Source organism: Cricetulus griseus, chromosome 8 (assembly GCF_003668045.3).
Source record: "Cricetulus griseus strain 17A/GY chromosome 8, alternate assembly CriGri-PICRH-1.0, whole genome shotgun sequence".
Lineage (NCBI taxonomy): Eukaryota > Metazoa > Chordata > Mammalia > Rodentia > Cricetidae > Cricetulus > Cricetulus griseus.
Genome location: NC_048601.1, coordinates 424,513 through 440,605, shown reverse-complemented (window position 1 = coordinate 440,605; position 16,093 = coordinate 424,513). Strand labels below are relative to the sequence as shown.

General features: G+C 42.0%; 1 pseudogene; it reads right to left on the bottom strand.

Moving 5' to 3' along the window:
- Window positions 1-15,825, bottom strand: part of LOC100761280 — a 35,575-nt pseudogene extending 19,750 nt beyond the window's left edge.
- Between the last annotated feature and the right edge of the window lie 268 nt (window positions 15,826-16,093).

Here is a 16,093-nt window from a genome sequence, read left to right as displayed (position 1 = left end):
CCAGTCCTGCCTGGTAGTAGGTATAGTATCTGAGCTTTATGCTCAATGGTCAGCATTGTCACAATCTATGGAGCCCCATAATCTTCTTTAGAGACCTTGGGTCACTGTCAGGATCTGGAATTGGAATTCTCTGTCTGATATTATAAACTTTTTAGTTAACATTTTAAATGCCATATTCTGCAGATCTTTGTAGTATTAGAAGTCTGCCTAGGTAAGTCTGGCTACTTGTTAATTTATAAGAATGGCTAGTAACTTGTATTTTTTTAACATCTTATAACAGGTTATCAGCTTTTATAAAACTAAGACTTTATATTGTCAGGTTTACCTTTAAAAATTTGATGTTTTAAGTTTTTAAAATTTTTTGTTGTTATCAATGTAAACATTTGACATACAGGTGGTCCTAGGCTACCCTTATAAAGGAGTTTTGTTTTTAAAACTCTAAAGAATTGAGACCCATGGGGTTAGCAGTTATTTTAAGCCCTTTGTTAAACTTGGGTCATTGTCTTACTGTAGTATAAGAAATAAACAGCTCAAACTTTTTATTAACATATGGAACTTATGGCTGTGATCTTAAATTTTAGCTCTTTTGATTTAAGTACAAATATTAACAATATAACAGAATGAATGTGTCAGTTGAAATGGAGTAAGTTGGATCCAGTGCAGTCGAGGAGGTATGGCCCAATTTCTTTTCCAGAGCATCCAGGGATTGCTGTCAGGTGGGTCTTCATTGGCTGTGTGGGACTCAAACATAAATGTTAGCAGAGAAATGTTTACTTGTATATGTATGCATACCAGGAAAGGCAATCATGAGAAAATAATAATTATGAGAGGGTATACACCTTGAAGGAAAGAGCCAAGAAAAGACAAAGACTGTTCCCAAATTCTTCCCTTATTCTTGATATAATACAGAAACTCTAAAGTTTAGTTAAAGAATGTGCTTGGATTTTAGAGGAGGAAAGCCAAATCCACCTCTAAATCCAGCATTGATTTAATTGAATAGGGACTAGGAAATAAAGAGAAATAGAGTTCTCTGAGAGACAGCTATAAAGTTTACTGTATGGCATGTTCCTTTTGTTTGCTGGTTATAGCTACCTTCTCTTCTTATGTATCTATCCATGAAGTGTCCTTTGACTTCTGGAGATGAGTTTTCCTGTGAAGATAAAAACAAAACACTTCTCTTTCATTAAGGGAGATTTCTATTTAGTTTATGAAATATACCTTAGTAGAATACCTATCATTTCTCCTCATCGAGAGGTTTTTCCTTTTCAACTCGAATCTTGAACAACTTTGATGGTATCCAAAGTTTTTCTTCTCTTGTGGAAACCAATGCAAAACCCCGACCCCAATGTAACACATGTCCTGGTTTCCATACAGAGGTTAGTACATCTTTGAAGTATACTGGCTGATTCAGTTCAGCAGTTTTTTCCATAGTCCAGTGTCTTTCTGCAGCTGTTTGTCTTTTCTCATCGGCATTAAGAAAGTTTAGTGTTAGTAAAGCATTATGCAACCTGTGTTTGGGGGTTTGTTTTCCCAGCCTGACTATGGAGCATCTCCTTAAGTGTTCTATTAGATCTCTCAACCACTGCTTGCCCCATAGGATTGTGTGGTATACCAGTGACATGCTTTATGTTATAATATTTGAAAAACTGTTCCAATTTTGTGGAGACATATGCTGGAGGATTGTCAGTTTTTATTTGTGCAGATATACCCATAACTGCCATCACCTCTAGCAGGTGTGTAATAACTGAATTGGCCTTTTCAGAGTTAAGAGCAGTATCCCATTGGAACCCTGAGAATGTGTCTATAGTATGATGCACGTATTTCAAATTTCCAAATTCTGCAAAGTGAAAGACATCCATTTGCCAAACCTCATTTCTCCGAATGCCCTTAGGATTACAGCCTGCTGGCAATGGAGTTTGGTTATAAAAGGAACAAGTAGGACAGTTTCTCACTATCTCCTTGGCTTGTTGCCACATGATGGAGAAGTCCTTTTTCAAATCTTTGCTATTTACATGATGTTTCTTATGAAATTCTGAGGCTTCTAGCACACTTCCAATTAATCAATGATCAATTTTATCATTGCCTTGTGTTAGTTTGCCTGGCAGACCTGCATGGGATCCAACATGTGTAATGTATAGAGGATTACTTCTGTTTCTGATTGTTTCCTGTAATTGTATAAACAGTAAAGCTAATTTTGTATTATCAGGAAGCCACCTAAAGATGAAAAATACACAGAGAGTTTGGATACTATTTGCTATTGTTATCTTTAAATTGTTTGATTGCCAAGGAAAGAGTTACTGCTGCTAAAATACATTTGATTATAAGTGCTGCTAAATTAATACAACTTATATATTTTAAAAATGCTTTGACTTCAAAATTTAAGTCTAAGGACAGGCTACTTGGGAAAAAAGTTTTTGCTTGTGTTTCCACAGAAAATGAAAAGCTGTGGATTCCTTCCAGACAAATGTGGTTTGATCAAGTAAGACCCCTTGAAGCAGTGACCCAACTTATCCTACATTCAAAACAGCTGAGACGACGCAGCCTTGCAGACTACAAAAACAAGGACTTGGTCAGATTTCTGTGTTTTATCATGATCCCCATGGTATGGACATGCCCCCAATCAGCAGGAAGCAGTTTGGAATGAATGACGCCCAAATTCCCAAATATTGTTTATAAATTGCTTTCATTTAAATGGGGTTGGTTATAAACGGTAATGAGCATAGTCAATCTCTTTTTTAAAACAAAAAAAAGGGGGAAATAGGATATAAGAATGAATACTTTGTGGAGCCGGACGTTGGTGGCGCGTGCCTTTAATCCCAGCACTCGGGAGGCAGAGACAGGTGGATCTCTGTGAGTTCGAGACCAGCCTGGTCTCCAGAGCGAGTGCCAGGATAGGCTCCAAAGCTACACAGAGAAACCCTGTCTCGAAAAACCAAAAAAAAACAAAACAAAACAAAAAAAAAAACAAGAATGAATACTTTGTATTGGTATGGATTTTCATTTATTGATACAACGTTAAGGTCAATTTTGTGATATGTATACGTCTCCTCTTGTTTAGGTATTATGTTTATACAGATCTTTTAAAATGATATGCATAATTAAATACATGTTATATAGTTACCTATAATAGTCAGAACTTATAATTAGGTTAGTTAGGTTTTCTAGATATACAGAGATGTATTTGAGATGAATAGGTTTTCTTCAAACCTTTCAAAGACCTACAGAAAATATGGCATTTAAATGGTTTAGTGTTTTCTTGGCAGTGAGACACAATTGCTCCTAGCACACCAATTACGTCAGAAAGAAGGGTGGATAACGAAGAAACTCGTTATGGAGTTTGCTTTCAACATGGCAAGATTAGCCATTTGGGCAAGAAACTGCTCTTGCCTGGACTGTTTGTTGCTGTATAAACTGGACATGCAGGACCCACAAGAAAGTGACTGCTGAACTTACAAAACAAGACAGTCCTGAAGGGATCCTGTTGGAAATGGAGAAGAGTCCAGACACACTATGGCCTATGGATGCCCCAACGTTATAGAGGATCTTTGGGTGACTGTCCAGGTAGCAAGATATCTCTGTCAATTCTAGAGTTTATATGCTATCCTTCTGTGGCCTTTGATGGAGTTGAAGACAGATAGTTATGATTATAGTTTTCTTCAGTTATTATAAAAGGTAAGTTATCCTTCTTTTTATTTAGAAAGAAAAGAGGAGATGATGAGGGAAGTGCATCTGTGTGCTTGTCTTATTGGATGATAAATAAAGTACTGTTTGGCCAATGAGGCAGCACATTAGGCGGGACTAGGAGTCAAGGAGGATTCTGGAAAATGTAGTAAAGAAGTGGTGATCCAGGCAGGAAATGACATAGCAGGGAGACTCATCTAAACAAGGGCAAGAGCTGGGCATTAGTGGCACACACCTTTAATCCCAGAACTCAGGAGACAGAGGCAGGCAGATCTCTGTGAGTTTGAGGCCAGCCTGGTCTCCAGAGCGAGTGCCAGGATAGGCTCCAAAGCTACACAGAGAAACCCTGTCTCAAAAAACCAAAAATAAATAAATAAATAAATACAAGGGCAAGAAGGAATTGGGCCCCTTCTCTCTTCCTCCAGAGTCATCAGATGAGCCCAGGAATACAGGATGCTTGCCACTGGCGTCCAATAAGATAAGTCTTATAAAATATATAGATTTATGATAATTAAGAATGAGCTAGCAGGTGAGAAATCCTAGTCATTGGCCAAGCAGCATTTGTACCTAATATAAGTCTCTGTGTATTATTTTGGCCACCCATGTGGCAGGCAGAACTCAAGCTGGTGACAGAAAGATTTATCGTAACATTGTGCTAGATAGTTTTATGGCAAGTTGATACAAGCTAAAGTCATTAAGTCAATTTAGAAAAATGCCTCCACAAGATCTGGCTATAGGTAAGTCTGTAGGGCATTTTCTTAATTAGTGTTTGACGGGGGAGGGCCCAGCCCATTATAGGTGGTGCTATCCCTGGGCTAGTAGTTCTGGATTCTATAAAAAAGGATGGGACTGAAGAGATGTCTCAGAGGTTAAGTGCACTGGCTGCTCTACTGGAGGTCCTGAGTTCAATTCACATAAACCACATGGTGGCTCATAAACATCTGTAATGTGATCTGGTACTCTCTTATGGCCTGTGATATATTCAGACAGAGCACTGTATACACAATAAATAAATCTTAAGAGCACTGAAAAAGAAACAAAATGTTGAGTAAGCTATGATGAATAAGCCAGTAAGCAGCACCCCTCCATGGCCAGTTCATCAGCTCCTGCCCTGCATGATTTCTTGCTATCACTCCTTTGGATGATGAACTATAAATGGAACTGTGAGCAAAATAAACCTTTTCTTCCCCAATTTGGTTTTGGTCATGGTGTTTCATCACAGCAATAGTAACCTTAACCAAGCATTGGGAAAATGGCTGTAAATGAAGGTTCAGTGAAACCACAAACCATCTGTCTGTTTGTGGGTAAAATGACAAGTTTCTTGAGGGAACAAATGACCAGGTGGTCTCCAAGAATAGAGGACAGCAGCCATAGGGAAAAGCCTTGTCAGTTTTGTTGGGAAGGTTATAGTGGTAGAAGACTCATGAATCATAGTAGTCTTGGGGTTAGCATGAAGACATTGAACTGTTGCAGGCTTTTTTGGTCTAATCAGGAACTAGATGCCCTTTTGGAGGTGGATCAGGGTGGTATTGAATTTCCTGGTAAACAGAATCCCACCTTACAAGAACTCAGGGGAATGTGAGCCTAGTTTTCTGTTTATCCAATAACAATCTGTCTGTTTACCCAACTTAGGACAGCAGCACTGCCATTTTTAGGGCTCACTTAAGACCTAACAATGGGGACTCTACTTAGGGCAGAGGAACTAAATACAGAAGAAGAAGATAGGAGGTTAAAATAACAGTAATGATGTCTGAAAATTTTATAAGGTACTATTAACTATCTATTTAAAAAGAACCCAAACAAACCTATAAAACATGTAAGTCTGTGTATAAACACACATATATAATTTAAATGAAATTTTCCCAGTGGGCTGACAGTGGTCCCTCTAAGAACCAAAGACTAATAAAAATCCCAACACCAGGCATGAGAAGGTCTCTTTTGAGTTGTTGGTCAAGGCTGTTATAGGCTATTGCTATTGTCCTTGGTCTACCCTCACCCCAACTGGTAGACAGTAAGAACTTATTGCTGAAGAAAATCATGCACTTTGTCCCGGCCCATGGGTGTTGGGCCCTTCCCCCATAGGGGTCTGCTTACCAGCTTGTGACTAGGAGCTTACCTAGCAGTTACATCCTGTTTTCTTCCTTCCTTGAAGGCCTGAGTGCAAGTTCCTGTTGTCCTGTTGTTCACCCATTCAGGATTGCCTGATGGGCCTGGGAACCTGAACTTGTTATCTGGGTAGTTTTCCACCATCCCTGCTGACTGGTATATAAGCCCCCACTCTTGTTGGAATAGAGAGCATTCTCTCCCTGCAAGAAAGATCTGCTGTCTTGTCTTTATTTAAATCCTCAAGTCCCTTGCCCTATACTGTGGAAGTGTTGTAGTGCAGGCACTACAAGTGGAGATTTCACCGAGATGGGGAAGAAGGGAAGATACTGAAGAATCACCCATGAAAGCTGGCCAGCATTTTCAAAAAGGTAAGGAGTGGGTGTATTGAATATGGGTGCTGCTAGTTCTTACTCTCTTATGGGGGACCAACTGGTCCAATTGTTAAAAAAGCAGGGCACCGGTATCAAACATAAGACAGCAAAAAGCTTCTTGAAAACTGAACATGAGGTCAGCCCTTGGTTTTTGGTGTTTGGTGACTTTAATATCCCTGATTGGGAGCAGGTGAAGGGAGACCCACTAAGGATATTACAAAAAGAAGGGGAAGATGCCATATCAATTGTTACTTTTTCTCTGTGGCGTCAAGTCAAGGAAGCACTTCTTAGTGATAATGTGGAGGTGAAAGAGCAGGTTGAGGAAGCCAAAGCTGCTTTTGCAGAGGCTCAGGACAAAGATCTGTCTGTTATGTCACTCCAAGCTTCTGATGTTTCTTCCTCTGAGTTCTCTCTCTACTCTTCAGGGGATGAGACTAAGGAGAGTGAAGCACTTCAATTCAAGAAGGACATCCTCAAATTAAAGCCTAAGCTTAGGAGATGTTCCCTTGAGCCACGTCCCCCTGCTCATAATCCCGAGCATTCTAGCTCTCTCTGTCTTCCTTCAGCCCCTCCTGAAGAGCAGAGGGGTGGAGTGATATTCCCAGTTATAGAGACAATTAATCCCCAAGGCCAGAGTCAGAGAGAGCATGCCCCGCTTAACTTTAAGGATATAAAACAACTAAAGGAGGCAGTTGTGGCATACAGGCCTCATGCCCCTTTTACTCTGGATATTTTTGAATCTTTTTCGGCCTTGAATTGCACCCCCAGTGACTGGCAGCAATTATGTAGAGCTACGCTATCAGGGAGAGATTACTTGATCTGGAGGGGTGAATACCAAGAACTTTGTAATCAAACAGTGCAGCACAACACAGCTGCTAGTTTCCCTGGAAGGAACTTAGAAATGCTTACTGGCAGGGGAGCCTATGTAGGTCTAGGCCAGCAGATTCTTTATGACCCTGCTGTATATGCACAGATCTCAGTGGCTGCTGGTCAAGCATGGAAAGCCTTACCTAATAAGGCTGCAGGAGACCAACTTTCTAAGGTGTCAGAAGCCAGCCTTGGCGACCCCATACCTAGTTAGACTCCAGAAAGTCTAGCTTATCACAGGAGATTCCGGATATCTGCCTGAGAAGCAACTAACACCTATCCCCTCTCCCATTTCCTTAGTTAGTGCCTGAGATAAACACAGGAGATTCAGAATACCTGCCTGAGAACAATTAACTCATCCCTCCCCCCACTTCCTTTTTCTCTGCTTCCTCCTTTCTCTATAAAAACTCCTTGGATAAATCAATAAACGGGCCTTGACAATGGAATCTGCTTGGTCCGGCTCTTTCTTTCTCGCCCATTATTTGCAGGCGTGATCCACCTCGGACCCACGAATTACCGGAGCCCCGAGGGCCGGGGCAGGTGGCGCCCAAACGTGCGGCTCCAGGTACGGATTCTTCGCCGGAACGGAGACCCCTGCCCCAAGGAAACCTCGGTAGTGCACACCGACAAAAAGTCTGCTCGCCGGATTGCGACGGACGCTGGTCTGGGAAAAGTTCTCACGCTCATGAGTGACTGATTCCCTGGTAAGTCCCCCCTATTCCGTTCGATAATATGGGCCAAATTGTCTAAGGAAGTCGAACACTAACTTTCGGGAAAGAGGAGTTTGAGTAAAATGTAAGGACTTGATTCAGTTTTTTGCCTTTTGTCAAAAAAAAAAAAAAAAAAAGTCCATGGGTTATTTTAAAAAGCCCAGACATTCATCCCTAACTTGGAAAAAGGTCGGAGAAGGACCTTAACAGATTGCTCATAGAAAAGGGAGCTGAGGCAGTTCCCTCACAGACTTTTAGTTACGGGCCTTGAGCCTCATTCTCCTAAAAACCTTAAAAATTACCCTGTCTTTAGTCCAAACCCCAAACTAAAAACAGATAGTAGAAGCTTAGACTGCTCAAGTACAGGAGATTTCAGAGTTTAAACGTTTTAAAAGGATCCTTCCCGCTTACAAAAGCCACTGCCATGATGCAGCATTTTGAGTTTCGCAGGGGCTTGGGAAGACTAGGTGCGGCCTCGCATACACGCAGGCCCTCAGGAGATATCTAGGAATGTAATGGAGAACAGAAAAATCCCAGCCTAGTTAGAGATGGCTAGATAGTAAAGAATATACAGGACAAATGATTGGGATCAGCAAAAAAAAAATTAATAACTACCTAGATGAAGGGAGCCTTCACCTCCTTCCTTCATTTTAAGCTGGAAATACAGAAAGGCAAATACTCAATGGTAAAATTCAGCAAGAGCTAAGAGACTTAAAAATTTTAACAAAATTGCTTACAGGAGATAAGAAATTTACAGGTTTCTTGGATCAGAGAGAATGGCTCAGGGGAACATAGCAGGATGCATGTGCCAATACCATTCAAACAGCTCTAGGAACTATTAATGGCTTGTGTCTAGTATGGACCAACAGAGGCTGATAGGGAATATTACTATAGAATCCTCACCCCTAGGAAATTAAAAGGCCTGCCGGTCAGGAGGAGGATATTTATTATAGAGACCAGGCAGGGACCTAGGGAGTTGATTAAGAATTGAATTCTAGGCCTATATGGAATTTTACAAAAATGTTAGAGACACAGATGTTGGGAACTTTGATTATAAAATAGCTAGCCTATGATAATGTTGGTAATGTATGCCAGACCACGCTAAGGCCTCACAGGAGGAGGACTGATATGGCGAATTCATTAAGAATTTTTCAGATATGGACCTAGCTTACACTCAGGGATTATCGATGATGGCTGCCTTACAGGAAATTCAGTTAAAAATAAGTTATTCCTACACAGAAAGCAAGGCACAGGGAGGAAAAAATGCACAGAGCCTTCGAGAGGTTGCTTTGGGCATTTTCAGAAAGAGCTCCAGGTCAGACAGAGTCCCAACAAAAGAAAGAATAAGGGATCAGGCTTGTGCCCAAAATACAGCCACAGATTTTTCAGTGGCCCAGAGGGCATGGTCGAGCTAAGGCCAAGGTCAGCCAGCCATGGCAGCGGCCATGGTCTGCCGGCCCTCAGCCAGAGGCTTGGTACCACCTCATGCTGGCATCTGCGGCAGGCTAGACAAAATGGCTGCCGGGCTGGCGGACAGCCTGCCTCCACGTGGTAACTTCCAGCCTTGGGAGATGCCGCCATAGTTGATGACTAATTAATACATATATAAATACTATTGATACAGCCAGACAGAAACTTTTTGAGACTTATAGAGAAAAAAGGACAACATATTTAAGCTTAGAATTGTTCAAATTTTGGATGCTCATATTTCAATAATTGGCTATAGCTGCTATATTAGAAATTTCAATTAGGGATTTTTCTTTTCAACAAACTGATCACAACTTAGGCAAAAGGAGAAATGTGAGACGTATGCAAGTTATGAATGAATGGTGTGGCCACACCTGGATGCATGATATGATATGATTGTAAATTTATGAATGCGGATAAATGAAAATGCCTAAATTGCCTTGGATATGATTAGAGAGATATTTACATTGCCTCAGATATTGTTTTAAAAATATCAAAATCATTTTAACATTGCCAAAAGGAGCATCCAATCAGTCAGTTAATGTCTTAGCAGAAAAAATTTTGATTTCAGCCCTAGGAGACAGTCATTTAAAAAGTTAGCAAAAGCCTATAGCGTTAGCTTAGAGGCATGAGGATTCTATGGATGATTCTGTAAAATTTGACAGATGAGAGTGTTAGACCCCCGAAAACTCAAGTATCCGGGGTCTCAGGCCAGGTTCGCGGTCACCCCAATCACCAGGCAGATTCGAGAGCTTGCTGCAAACTGCACGAGGCTTTATTGTAATTTAACGAGCTAACCCTATGTTAGCTCGGGTCTTTCACCCACCTGCCATGGCAGACGGCTAGAAAAGACGGCTTGAAGCTGCTGCGCATAGATCTTTATAGGGCAGCGTAAGGGGAGTGTCTAGGGGTACACACAGGCTTACGAACAGGCTCACGATTGGTGTGCCTCCAGGCTTGGAGGGCTTGCCCTGTGTTGATTGGTCAACTGGTTGTTATGGCCCATAGGCCCTCCCAGGGTGGTTGCTATGCTCTCTACGTCATTGCTGTGCGCTTGTCCGTAAAGCACACCCAGGGTCGTAAAGCATAGCGCCACCAGCTAACTTCTGATTGGTTCCTTGTCACAAGACAGGCATCTGACCTCTAAGTGACTAAGGTTCCTTGCCACGAGACAGGCATCTGACTTTCTAGTGACTAACTTCTGATGGGTTCCTTGTCACGAGACAGGCATCTGACCTCTACGTGACCATGGCAGGTTTATGGCAAGTACGTGTTCGGCTGTTATGGCTGCCAAAAGGAAGCTGGTTCCTTCAAGAGGATACAGGTCTTACTAAATTTTTTATGGTTAAAAAAGGAAATCTAGAAAATTAAAGTTAAAACATGATTTTAAAAAAGGTTTATAAAAAGCCTCAAAAAAGAGCCAACCTGTTAGATTCACAGCTTAAATGTTTTTTCATATGCAAATTTAAGCCAGGTCAGCCAAGATGCAAATGAGATTTTTATCAGCTTGTCAGCCTCAAAGGTTAGGTTAGAAAAGGCTACTCAAAAACTCTAAATAAATCTAGAAAATTGTTAAAGATATATGTTATATTCTAAAAAAAAAAAATTAAGGCTTAATAGATAACAATTAGAAAAGATAGTTTTAAAATATTTAAATAAATTTTTTAAAAATTGTTATAAAATATTCATTGGTTAAATGCCTTTTTTGGGACATCTAATGATGATTTAAATCCTTTAAGTAAAATTCTATAAGGAGATAATGATCCAGATATACCCAAACAGCTAACTAGAAAGGTAGACAAGTTCTATTATTGGAGGAGGCGATTCAGCATCATCAGATATATTGACTATGCAAAACCATTACTATGGTTCACCAGCCTAAATATTTTAAACCCTTATTTTAAAGCATTAGCCTACATGGTACAAAAATGCCATATAGATTTTAAAAAGTATTTTAGGAAAAAACCAAGTATGATACCTGTCTACTCTAAGCAACAGTTTAATTGGTGGTTTCAGAACAATGAGTCATAGGCGATTGCCTTTGCTCAATTTTCAGGAAGAATTGATAATCAGTTTCTAGCTCATGGACTGTTACAATTTGCACTATACATCCTTTTGTATTTCCAAAATTGTAAAAAGCAGTCCTATAAAAATATGTTATGTTAATTTTTACCAATAGTTTATTGGGAGAGTTACTTACATAGGTTTTTAATAGAAAGAAATAGATAAAACTGACAGCTCTGGCTTCAGCTCAAATAATCAAACTGCAAGCTGTTACAATGGTCTTTTAAATCCTGGTAAATAATTCATTTACTTTGTATACTGATAGTCACTATATATTTAAGGCTTATAAGGTAACAAAAACAGTCCCATACACAGGGTCTAGTAATAGTCAAGTCAAAATATTATTTAAGCAAATTCAAAATGATATTCACCTAAGAATCATGTTTATGGGTCACAATGGGAACCTATTAAATAGGCCTTTCCCTGATTACTAGCCAAATGGAATGAATTATCTAATTAACAAAATTGGTTGATTTGCCTTAAATAGAAAAAGCTCGACAGGCTTGTAACTTTTCTTCATCATAATAACAAAAGTCTAAGTAAGAAATTTGGCTTAACCAGAGAGACTGCTGGTCAAATCATCAAACAATATAAAAAATGTCCACAATATGGCTATGGCTAATTTAAGGATAAATCCTCAAGGCCTGCTCCCCAACCATTTATGACGAATAGATATGCCTCACATTACAGAGTTTGGCAAGTTAAAAATGTGCCACTCCACAAACAGGAGAAGCCACCAGGCATGTTATAAGTCACTGTTTAAGATGTTTTGCTTACATGGGAATGCCAAAAGTTATAAAAACAGATAATGGGTCTGGATATACTAGCAAAGCTTTCCAACAATTTTGTGCTTAATTCCCCAGACCGGTGCTACCGGAACAGCCCATATGGCCTAGTCCCGCCCAATGCACGTGGACCTGCCTGCCGAGCCCTGGCTAGCAGTGGCGGACAGCTGGGCCCTTGGGACATGGCATGCCGCTGACTCGGGGGAATGAAGCGCCTGCCTCTGCGCTTCTGTAGATCCACACTTCTGTAGACATGAGGCGAGCCCACAGCCCAGGCAGCGATGGCTCCTGAGCCGGCAGGGACGCAGGGGCCGGGCCCAATGGCACGCCTTTAATCCCAGTACTCGGGAGGCTGAGACAGGAGTTCTAGGCTGTAATGCGCTATGTCTGCACTAAATTCGGCATCAATATGATGACCTCCAGAGAATGGGCGGCCACCAGGTTGCCTAAGGAGGAGGAGTTCTATACCATTCATTGTCTATGCTAAATTTCCTCATGTATGATGCTACAGAAAAATAAGCCTTGGGTAGCCTCTGGCATCCATAAATGGCTCAAAATTATGCTTAAGCCTTATGGAAAGACCCCCTTGTAGGAAGCCGGTTCCTGCATTATAATGCTGCCTGAAGACACCAAGGTGTGAATTACTTCACAGGCGCTGGGTAATCTCCATTCCTTTGATCTCTGCCTATCCCGTGGCTCATTTTAGCCTGAGGAGCTAAAGCCATTCATAGGGTAATACGTCCCAGGCGGCTGGTCAGCCTTTTATAAGGGATGGTTTTCTTGGTTCAAATGTCTCCACTCTGGTAAAATGCATTAAAGCTTGTCTGCAGAAGGATCCGAGTGTCCTGCGTGTATTTCTTGCTGGCGAGGAATACAGAGCGGGCGCGGGACATCTGGTGCCGAAACCCGGGAAGCTTAACATCTCCAGCACCGCGGAGACCCCTTGGTTACAGGGCGGATTCAGAACTGCAGGATGGTAAATTCGGAGAGGTATGATTTTTCTGGACTTTGGCTTGGGAATTCCAAAATTACATATCAGAAACCGAATGTAATGAGAGAAATTCGGAGAGGTATGATTTTTCTGGACTTTGGCTTGGGAATGTTGCTATTTTGGGAGGTTAATATAGAGGCTTCTATGCTTTTACTAGGAGCTATTTTGACTTTTCTCACTGTTATAGCAATCTTAAAGAAGTCCAGAATTACATATCAGAAACCGAATGTAGTGAGAGATGGGGCGCGCCTAACAATAAAATATAAGAAAAAAGGACCTCCCGGAATGTCTAGTGACATGGGAGTGTATGTAAGAAGAGAAACTGCAACGTATAAGAAAAAAGGACCTCCCGGGATGTCTAGTGACAAGGGAGTGTATACAGCAACAAATAAGAAAAAAAGACCTCCTGGAATGTCTACTGACAAGGGAGTGTATAAAGCTTTAAATCTTGATAGCTCTGATGACTCTAAAAGCTCAAGAGATAAAGTTTTGAAAGAAACAGCTCAGCTAGATGAGGGAGAGACAGAAAAGGAGGGAGAAAGAATGGGAAATGGCCGGTCACACCCTGGTAAATTTAGGAGAGATGAGGAACCTAGCCTCTGCCCTGCAACGAAACTGGAAGCCTTGGAGCTGAGCAGCTCAGACTCTGAGATTTTAGACTCTAACAAGGAAGCAGAGCTAGAGGAGGAGCTGCCAAAAGTAAAAACAAATATGAGGCCATCGCCTGTTAATTCAGCGGGTGTACTTCTATCAGCACACCCACTATTTGGAACCGACTCCTTCTTACCATCAGAGGAGCGGAGAAAATTACAGATGGCTTTCCCAGTCTTTGATAGGGGAAAAGGCCATGCCTGCTATTCAACACTTCTTAAAGGCCTGGAATGCCTGGGGCTTTAAAGCCTCATTAACATTGACGCTCGGGCCAAGCGTCTCACCTCAAAACCTAAAAGGCCAAAAGGAAATGGTAAAATAAAAAGATATCTTAACTGATTTTTGGAAAGGCCCGGATCCTATTCTCATAAGATCCAGGGGAGCGATATTGTGTTTTCTCACAGGATGAAGAGAATCCCCTGTGGATCCCAGAAAGATTCAACCTGAAGAGTCTCTGCAGACCTTCAAAAGTCGAAACTCCACCCTCTACCCCCGGGAGTTGAGAGCCGCTATTGTTATCCAGATTAACTCCTGTCCTTGGCGGAGAGATGGCAACTGATTAAGGGGTGGGGGTAATTGTTTGATGCAGCCGTTTACAGATTGCTGTTATTTTTGGCTGGTCTGTGAGAAAAGGGGTGGATATAATTGTTTGATGCAGCCGCCTGCGAATTGCTGTTACTTTTGACTGGCATGTAAGCTCCAGGGCTCAAACCAAGAGATCCGCCCAAGCGCTTATATTTTTGGCTACTAGCAATAGGCCGCCGGCCAGACAGCTCTTGCACACCCGGAGCCTAGGCTCACTGCACAGGGTAGAGTGTCTGGTTTGTGCAGCCCCAAAGAGGGATGCTGAGCATAGGCATCGCACAGAGTTGCCTATTATACAGGCTTCTCTGGGAGGTACGTTGACCTGCATAAGGGTTACCTGCCCCAGTCCCCCTTTCCCAGAAAAACGGCAGAGGACAGGTCGGGAGTACTTCGGGTCAAGCTGACAGCCTGATGGTGACTCTCGTACACAGTCTTAATGTTTGATTTTGGGAAGGTCAACCCCTGCCTCTATCCCTCAACATATGGGTGACCTATTTGCTTGTAATAATATAAAGCCTTTTCATTAATTAATAAAAAAAGGGTGATATGTAGGAAGCCGGTTCCTGCATTATAATGCTGCCTGAAGACACCAAGGTGTGAATTACTTCACAGGCGCTGGGTAATCTCCATTCCTTTGATCTCTGCCTATCCCGTGGCTCATTTTAGCCTGAGGAGCTAAAGCCATTCATAGGGTAATACGTCCCAGGCGGCTGGTCAGCCTTTTATAAGGGATGGTTTTCTTGGTTCAAATGTCTCCACTCTGGTAAAATGCATTAAAGCTTGTCTGCAGAAGGATCCGAGTGTCCTGCGTGTATTTCTTGCTGGCGAGGAATACAGAGCGGGCGCGGGACACCCCCTAACTTACAAATGGCACGGACCAGATCCGGTCCTCATCTGGGGAAAAGGGCATACATATATTTTTGATACTCAGGCCAAATATGCTAGATGGTTGCCTAAATGCCTTCTTAATCCACCCAGGGAAAGCCCCTGAGGAGCCTTCTAATTCTGCTTAATTCTAGATAAAAGATGCTGTCTTTTTGGCTACTTATATGTTCCCACCTTTGATTGCCATTGCCACTGGAAGCCCTTATCAGATCTACAACTACACCTGGATGATCATCAACCCTGCCAATGATGCTGCCAACTGATGCTGTCAACGCCTTCACAACTATTGCGACCACCCCCTTCTTTCCCACCGATAGTTGACTTATATACTTTAGCCTTAGGGACCTCTCCAGACTAGGGAACCCCTGACCATTTTCCTCCCCCCCAGGAGCTCCCTTTTCCGCTGACCTTATTCTATCCTTAATTAACCCTACTGTTCAGGCCCTCCATCAAGCCAGCCACTCCCTTATAGAGGACTCTTGGGTCTGCTATTCTTCCACCCCTCCCTTTTCTGAGGGAATTGCAGGCATTTAATTTCTACCTTGCCAGTTCTACTAGATTGACTACTTAAACTGTCACCTTTACCTTTTCAGAAACTAACCAGATTCATTAAGTACCAGATTGACGCCATCCTCGAAAAACCGGTTTTGGTTCACTACCATCGCCTAGTGGCTTTAGATTCTGAGCTGCCTGACGATAATAACCCTTCCCCCAGTCCTAAAGGACTGGATTTTTCAGGCCTTGAACATCGAACCTCCCGATTTCATTGGCCTTGGAGCCGTCCATGACGGGAAATATCGTGGTGCCGCAAGCCAGATGCCGACCCTTCCCAACGGCTGTAGCGTCCTCCATGACGGGTTTAGCGTGAGACTGACCCCCAGATGCCCACTCCAAAGCACTCCCGAGCTGCTAGCCTTATGAAGGGTCATC